This window comes from Podarcis erhardii (genome assembly GCF_964252035.2).
Source record: "Podarcis erhardii genome assembly, chromosome: 14".
Taxonomy (NCBI): domain Eukaryota; kingdom Metazoa; phylum Chordata; class Lepidosauria; order Squamata; family Lacertidae; genus Podarcis; species Podarcis erhardii.
In genome coordinates, this window is record NC_138503.1 from 33087841 (window position 1) to 33095344 (window position 7504).

At 48.4% G+C, this 7504-nt stretch overlaps 1 protein-coding gene across 2 annotated transcripts in view; it reads right to left on the minus strand.

Annotated features, from left to right (window-relative positions):
- The window catches only part of ABAT (4-aminobutyrate aminotransferase), a 40570-nt gene extending 33822 nt beyond the window's left edge, over positions 1–6748 (minus strand). The window contains exon 1 of one of the 2 annotated variants that reach the window (XM_081840298.1): positions 6640–6748. The gene's annotated coding sequence lies outside the window, so the exon portion shown is untranslated. The remainder of the gene's footprint in view (positions 1–6639) is intronic. The other variant, XM_081840299.1, reaches the window with a different exon arrangement.
- Between the last annotated feature and the right edge of the window lie 756 nt (positions 6749–7504).

Genomic DNA, 7504 nt, shown 5'->3' on the forward strand with positions numbered 1-7504 from the left:
TGAACTTGGACTGCTTTAAAGTGGAATGGTCTCCCTGGGAAGGTTGTGGACTCTCCTTCCTTGGAGGTTTTCAAGCAGAGGTTGGTTGGCCACTTGTCATGGATGCTTTAACTGAAGATGTCCCACAAGGCAGTGGGTACAGACTTTTCCCTGGGGTTTACTCCCAAATCCTTTCTCATGAAGGAGTATAGCCACAAGGCAGCAGAGGTTTAAGACCAGTTTTCCTTCTCCTAGATGGGCTACCTTCCCAAGTTGATGAGCCTCATCTGCCCCTCATGTTCAGAAACCACCTTCTTGACCACTGGGCCCACTATTGGTCTTGTCCGTTCATCCGCCTGAGCTTGTCTTCACTTGCAGGGCAAGTCCCTAACTCACTGAGGGTTTGAGACACCTTGGCTACCCTCACCTGGTTTAGCCGGCCAGACACATAGTCATATAACAATACGCAGGACTCCCAGGTCTATGCAAGCTACATCTAGATAAACACATACCGTATATCAGATACACGTGCATTATACCAGAGATGAAACTAAGCTGAGCTCTTTTGGACCCAAAGACATTTCAAGCCTTTCAGGCAAAACAAGACACACTGCTTTATCATGGTACTTAACAGCCAGTCACCCATGCAAACATTTCTTTGTTGGCTGCAGACTTCTGCCTGCAAAGATCTTTCTGACTGAAAGATTTTGGGAAAAGTGTTTGTCCTCAAACCCAAACACCGCCTCAGAACAAAAATGGTGAATCTGCATGTTCTATCCCCACAGCAACCATTCCAATTTGCCCAAAGTTACTAATATTTAATAATTCTGTCAAAACAAAACAAATTCCTTCCAGTAGCACCTTAAAGACCAACTAAGTCAGTTCTTGGTATTCTGTGTGATAATTCTGTGTGAGAGTGTGTGAGAGTAATAATTCTGTGTGAGAGTGTTTTAAACCAGCCTCTGCTGACCACACATTAATTTTGCTAATCCTCAATGGCCCCAAAGGAATGTGTGTGTATGTGATAATTTAAAAGAACTGCTTCTGGCCCACCAAATGGCAACCCTTACTTGCCACAGAAGACCAGGCAAGAGGCCTATTGACAAGCACCCTTTAAAGAATCTGTCTTACACCAAGACAGGCCATTGGTCCGGTTAACACAGCACTACCCCAGAGCCATCTGTGACTGGACTTAACTGTCAGGGGTCCTTTACCTTTACCTCTTTTTTTTTACCAATGTGCTGCCCTCCAGACGTTGTGGACTTCAACTCCTCAGCTCTATCTCAATGGTAACATTCATTTAAAAGCAACCCCATCTTCGGGTTAAAGCTGTTACTTAGCAGAAGGCAGCTTCCTATGACAAGACAAGGTCAATAGCTCAGGGGTAGAGCATCTGCCTTGCATGCGAAAGGTCTCTGGTTCGATCCCCGACGGCCTCTCCAGGTTGGGCTGGGAATTGTCCCCTACCAGAGAGCCACGGCTTGTTGTCAGTGTAGACCAGTGGTTTTCAACCAGAGTGCCGTGAATGATGGTCAGGGGTGCCGCGGGCAACACTGGGCTCCATCCCTCTTTCCTTCCCTCCCTCCTCTGATGCCCTTTAGTGTCTCTGCCTCCCAAAGGCTTGCATGGCTGTTTGTTGAAGCCCCCCCCCCCCGGCTACAAGTTCCACAAGCAAATGGTGCCTCTGGGGCTGGCCAAGGGGTACTGGTTTCCAGGAGCTGAAGCAGCCTTAGAGTAAGCAAGTAAGTGGGCAAGGGAGCCCAGCCAGCCAGTCCACCAGCCCTTGCTGTTGGGAATGGACAGACAAGTCCCAGGCTCCTGTGGGGCAGTGTGAGGAGACACCTCTCTTTGGGGCAGGGGGGGGCAGCTCAGAGACCAGGGGTGGCAGCAGTGGCTGCCCAGAGGATTCCCAGGGAGAGGAGGCTGAGGGAACACTCCACAAGGGAGGGTGTTCCAAAAAGGGTGAGGGGCTGCCAGCTTTGCAGGCAAGGGGTGACATAACTGGGCTCCTGAGCCCCACAGGGGTGCCGCAGAAAGAAGTTAGTTGGTCAAGGAATCCGTGGACTCAAAAAGGTTGAAAACCTCTGGTGTAAACAATATTGGGCTAGATGGGTCATTGGCCTGAATCACAGAATTATGGAAGGGTAGAATTAGAAGGGATCTCAAGGGTCATCTAGTCCAACCCCCTGCAATGCAGGACTTGGTATTATGCAGCTTGTTCCTATGTTCCTAGAGTGTCAGTCCATCTGCATATGCACACAAGCAGCTCATGTCTTCTGCAGATCAGAGTACAAATTAAACTGCAGCTCATTTCTGCCAAACAAAGCCAACTGGCAACCTCTCCTGTTCCAAAGATCACCGTAATTGCCATCATTATTCCTTCGGAGCCGGGAATCAGCAGTTGCTAAGCCCAGGCCTTGACCTGCAGGAACTGCAGCCCCTCCCTCCCACACCGGCAACAGGATCAAGCAAAGAACAGGTGCCGCCCCTGGGGAACAGATGCAATCTACACAGTGGCACAAAGTGGCAGGCAGCTGCTCCAAACACATCACCTCATTTGGCTGAGAAAGCTTTGCATGCTGTTCCACTGGAACTTCTAGGCAAATACACCAGGCAAATTTAACAATTCAGCTGGCTGGCTGCAAAGTCATCGGGAGGAGGGCCTCAGGCTTGGAGCGTAAATGTGGCTCTCCATACCTCTCTCCAGGCTCCACCTCTTCTCTGCAGGCCACACCTCTCATTGGCCCAAGGGGGTTTTGCCTGGCTGGAACCTGTCTTTGAGTCTTCTTCAGCCTAAGGGCCTCATTCCCTCCTGGGCAATTTGCCAGGGGCCACATGCTGTGTGCAGGTGGGGCCAGAGGCAAAGGATGGGGGGGGCAGAGCAACAGATGTAAATTTTACTTTGTACAGTAGGCTAGTTTTAAGGCACATTCGCAACCCTTCCTATCTTCCACTCATGCAACCAAGAGTTATTATCAGTTCAAGGGCGTATGCAAGCTTGTTTTCTACTGCTCCAGAGGGTGGGACCCAAGCCAATTGAATTCATAGGAGAGGAAAGGAGATTCCGACTAAACATTAGGAAGACCTTTCTGACGATAAGTGATGTTCGACAATGGAACGGACCTCCTCAGAAGTTAGTGGGCTCCCCTACATTGGAAGTTTCTAAACAGGGTATGGATAGCCACCTGTCAGGGATTCTTCCGCTCGGATTCCTGCATTGCAGGGTATTGGGACTAGATTACCCTTGTGGGGGGCGCTTCCAACTCTACTATTCTGTGATTCTATGATTCTATACCCCTCTTGCTGCAGGTGATGGGAAAGACCAGGTCTCAGGCTGCTACCCTGGACCACCACTGCCTGTGCTCACTAGCCTGGTGTAAAAAAACGGCACGATTCGGCGCAAGGCGAATTCCCTATGCTGAAACAGCAAATCGATTAAACAGTACCTAAACATGACTCAGCACAGAAGAGCAAAGCGGAACCACTTCGTTTGATGATAACATGGCTATAGCAAGATAATTTATATATGGTCTTATAATGTGCTGCCTGCTATCTAGGATCTTTCTACCGTCCACTGCTAGGAAAGGTTTCTTCCTCCCATCTCCCCAAATTAAAATTAAACAAAACCACCTACAGGGAAGTGAGAGGAGAAGGAACAGGAGGGCTGTTTCTGGTCCCAGCCAGGCAAGAGAAGGGATAAGGGCTCCTTTGCAAGACCCCTTTCTGCATAAGTGCAACAGAATTTATTGAGATAATTTTCAGAGAATCGCAGCAATGCTCTCTTCCTTCCAGTTGCTGCTTCAATCGCTAGAATGCATGAACCCACCCCCCACTCCCCTTTCAAAACATCAGAGCAACACCAGTCGAAGAACTGCTCACAACTGACAATCCCTGGAAGAAGGAAGGCCTTAATCGTGGAAAACCAGCCACGATAAAAGCAGCTGATACGAGGGAGTACTTGAATAGAATGTAAGTCCCACCCCCCAAGGTTGAAACTGGTTGGGATCTTTCGAAGGAAAGAGATTTTCTTACATAAGGGGACAGAGACACAAACAGTCATTTATGGCAAGGAAAACAGAGTGGGGGTGGGGCAGAAAAAGGAAGGGAATGGACACAGCGAGGAGAGCAAAGAGAGGGTCATTTCACAGGGGGCTTTGCAACCCTCTCCCCAGGTGCAAATATGGATTTGAGGGAGTGTTGGGTCAGGAGCAAGTGGGTGATCAAAAACTGATCACCTGCCACAAAAGGGAGGTTTTAGGATGGAAACACATAGCACAAACAAACAAACAGTGGTAATGCTAATCATATTCAGAGAGAACCTATTGAAATTAATGGACATGGCTAACTTAGGTTCATTAATTTGAGTAGGACTCGGTTGGATACAACACAGTGCAGAAAATGATGTGCTTCCTGCTTCTTTTTTGTCGTCAGGCTCTTCCCATCAAATTCAAGATTTGGCTAAGGTCTTTTGAGTGTGGGTTGGGGGGCAATCTGAAAAGAAAAGATGAGCACAAATGCTACATTTTCTGTAACTACAGAAGATAAGGACACAAGATTCTCTGGGCTGGGTATGTTCTACAAGTGTTGTAATCAGCCCTGGGGACAGCATTCATCATCCTTTGGAATCTAAGCTTTCTTTAAAAAAAAAGGTTACTAGTCCTCAAGACTTCCAAGATAAATTCTGGGGGTCAGAGGTTGGGACTTTAGTGCCTGGCTAACTGTCTCCCAGTATCCTTGCTGGTGAATTTTGATTTAATTTTTTTGAGTGCAGAATATGAGATATGTAGAAGGAACTTTATCCCAGATCAAAATTGGTTAGCAGTATGGTTTTTATCACCCTTTGACCTCTTCCATTTAAAAAACAGTCACATATTTTGGACTTGAAAGAAATGGGTGGGTTTATTTTAGTTAGTCACTTGCCTTTCAAGTAGTTAATTGGTTAAGTTTCATAAGCACTTGTAGTTTTGATAAACAAAACCTGCCAATCATTTGCTCAAAGGACATCCTTGGAGTCCCTTGGTGGGATGGTTAACAAACCAGAACCAAAACTGCTACAAAACAAAACACCCTGATTAAAATATTCCTTCACCGATGGAAACAGCCCCCTGCCATTCAATCAACAAGAGTAGCTGATTAATCCACCGATGAAGCTGATGAAAAGCTTGCAGCACAAATTCCAACATGCACCAGCCCAAACCATTTGCTTGTTTTGATAATACAATTGAACCTTTAAATTTCTGGGAGTGGTGATGGGAAGGGTGGCCAAGACAAACTACAGAAGGCGTCTAAGAATGTTATTCTTGGGTAGAGGCTGTCTGGCTAGTCTGAATCGGATTCCTGTTCCTCAGGAAAGAAGGACCATCCAGGAGGGATGGAGAGGAGCAAAGATGCTCAAGTCAGTATGCTGGTGGTGGTGGTGATGAATTCATGGTCATTGGCTACTAGAAACAATGGCTTGCTTCACCTTCACAGTCAGAGGCAGCAATGCTTCTGAATACCAGTTGCTGGAAAACACAGGAAAGCAAAGTGGTCTTGTGCTCAGGTTGTGCTTGCGAATTTCCCCCAGGCATCTGCTCACCTGTAAGAACAGGATGCTGGACTACATGGGTCATTGGCCTGATCCAGAAGCCAGAAGCTCTTCTGATGTTCTTACGATGAGAGCACCTGGAAAGGCTCACAAGAGACACTGGGCATTGTCGGAATTGAAATCGTTTCCCAAAAATTAGACCAATGGGGAAGGTTCCTTGAGAATGGGATGTGGTGTGCAGTGGGGTGAGATTCCCTAAGAAGGATAGGCTAGATTTGGGGAAATGATGGAGACAAAGTGAAGCTGTGTCCGCATGAAAGGGGTTTTTTTTGGGGGGGGGGGAGGATTAGTTCCCTAGAAGAAAAATGGGGGACAGGACATTAAATGGTGGCTCTGGAAATAGATTAAGAAGGGAAACCCCCCTATACACAATGGGAATAATGGGGAGAGTGGAGAGTTCAACATGGAACTGGAGGAGGAGAGTGACATTGGGGGCGGGAGGCGAGAAAGGCCGCAAGGCAGTGGTGGCAGCTGTTTTGGGACTACAACTCCCATCATCCCTAGCTAACAGGACCAGTGGTCAGGGATGATGGGAACTGTAGTCCCAAAACAGCTGGAGGGCCAAGTTTGGCCATCACTGCCATAAGGGGTTGAGGCTGAGGGGGCAGGATGTTGTAGAGGTAGAAACATGGGGGGGGGAGGAGGTGAAGAGGGCTAATAAGAAGCCTCCCCACTAAAAAGGGGGAGGGCGAAGAGAGCGACTGGGAAGAGAAACCAGACAGAACCAGAGATCTCCGAGATGAGGACGTAATAAAGAGATTGGGAGGGGGCAATACTAGAAAAGGTTATCCCCAGTAGACCAGGGAGGCATATTGATGTCCCCTCCCCCCCCCAAAAAAAAGAAGATGGGAGAAGCAGGATTCAATAATAGATGAAAGGGAAAGAAAATAAATTGCTTAAAAGGGATTACATAAAGACCCCTCTACTGTATTAAGAACTGAAGGGAAGGGGTTGCTGCTCCGAATTATTATCTATCCTGTTCACAGGTAGGTATAAAATGGAGGCTATCTTCTCGCCTCCTTCCCGAGATAAGCGGAAGAGCGGCAAAGAAGCAGAGCCCTCCCCCTACTCACCGCTTTCCAGGCAAACGCCGGCTCGCTCCGACCTCAGCCGCTTTCGCCCCCGTCTAGCCGCGCCGCCGCCGCGGTCCCCTGCTTGCAACTGAGCAGCCGGGAGGGCGGATCGCAGCTGGCCCGCTCGCCGAACGCGCCGCAGCCAATCGGAGCCGAGCTTTCGCCGCTCCGTTGCGGCGCCAGCCAATGGGAGGAACCAAGTGCGACACACCCCTCCTCTGAGGAGGGGAGGGGAAGAGTTGTTTTGTGCGGTTGGGAGGAAAGAGGGTAAATCTAAAGGACGGGGGTGGGCGAGATGGAGGGAGGCAAGCGGATGGGGTTTGCCTCTGAGACCATGACAGGTGGTCCCTTTGATCAGCCCTTGGGGATGGGCAGTTTTTAACAGTGGTACCATTTCTTTTGAAACGCAGAGGAAGTATCAGGCTCAAGTCTACCTGCATCAGATCTCCCTCCCACCCTCCCTTGGAAGATCTGGCTTCCAATACAGTGGTACCTTGGGTTACATATGCTTCAGGTTACATACGCTACAGGTTACAGACTCTGCTAACCCAGAAATAGTGCTTCAGGTTAAGAACTTTGCTTCAGGATGAGAGCAGAAATCGTGCGGCGGCGGCGCAGCGGCAGCTGGAGGCCCCATTAGCTAAAGTGGTGCTTCAGGTTAAGAACAGTTTCAGATTAAGAATGGACCTCCGGAACGAATTAAGTTCTTAACCCGAGGTATCACTGTATTCCCCTTGGCCCTGCTTACTTACAACAGGGGAGAGGATAGTATTATTTTTAAAAAGGAAAAAATGCCGCATAAGTAGTGAATTGTCTATCCCCCCCCCCTCATTCTGTGTATATACATAACTAACTGAGAGGTAAT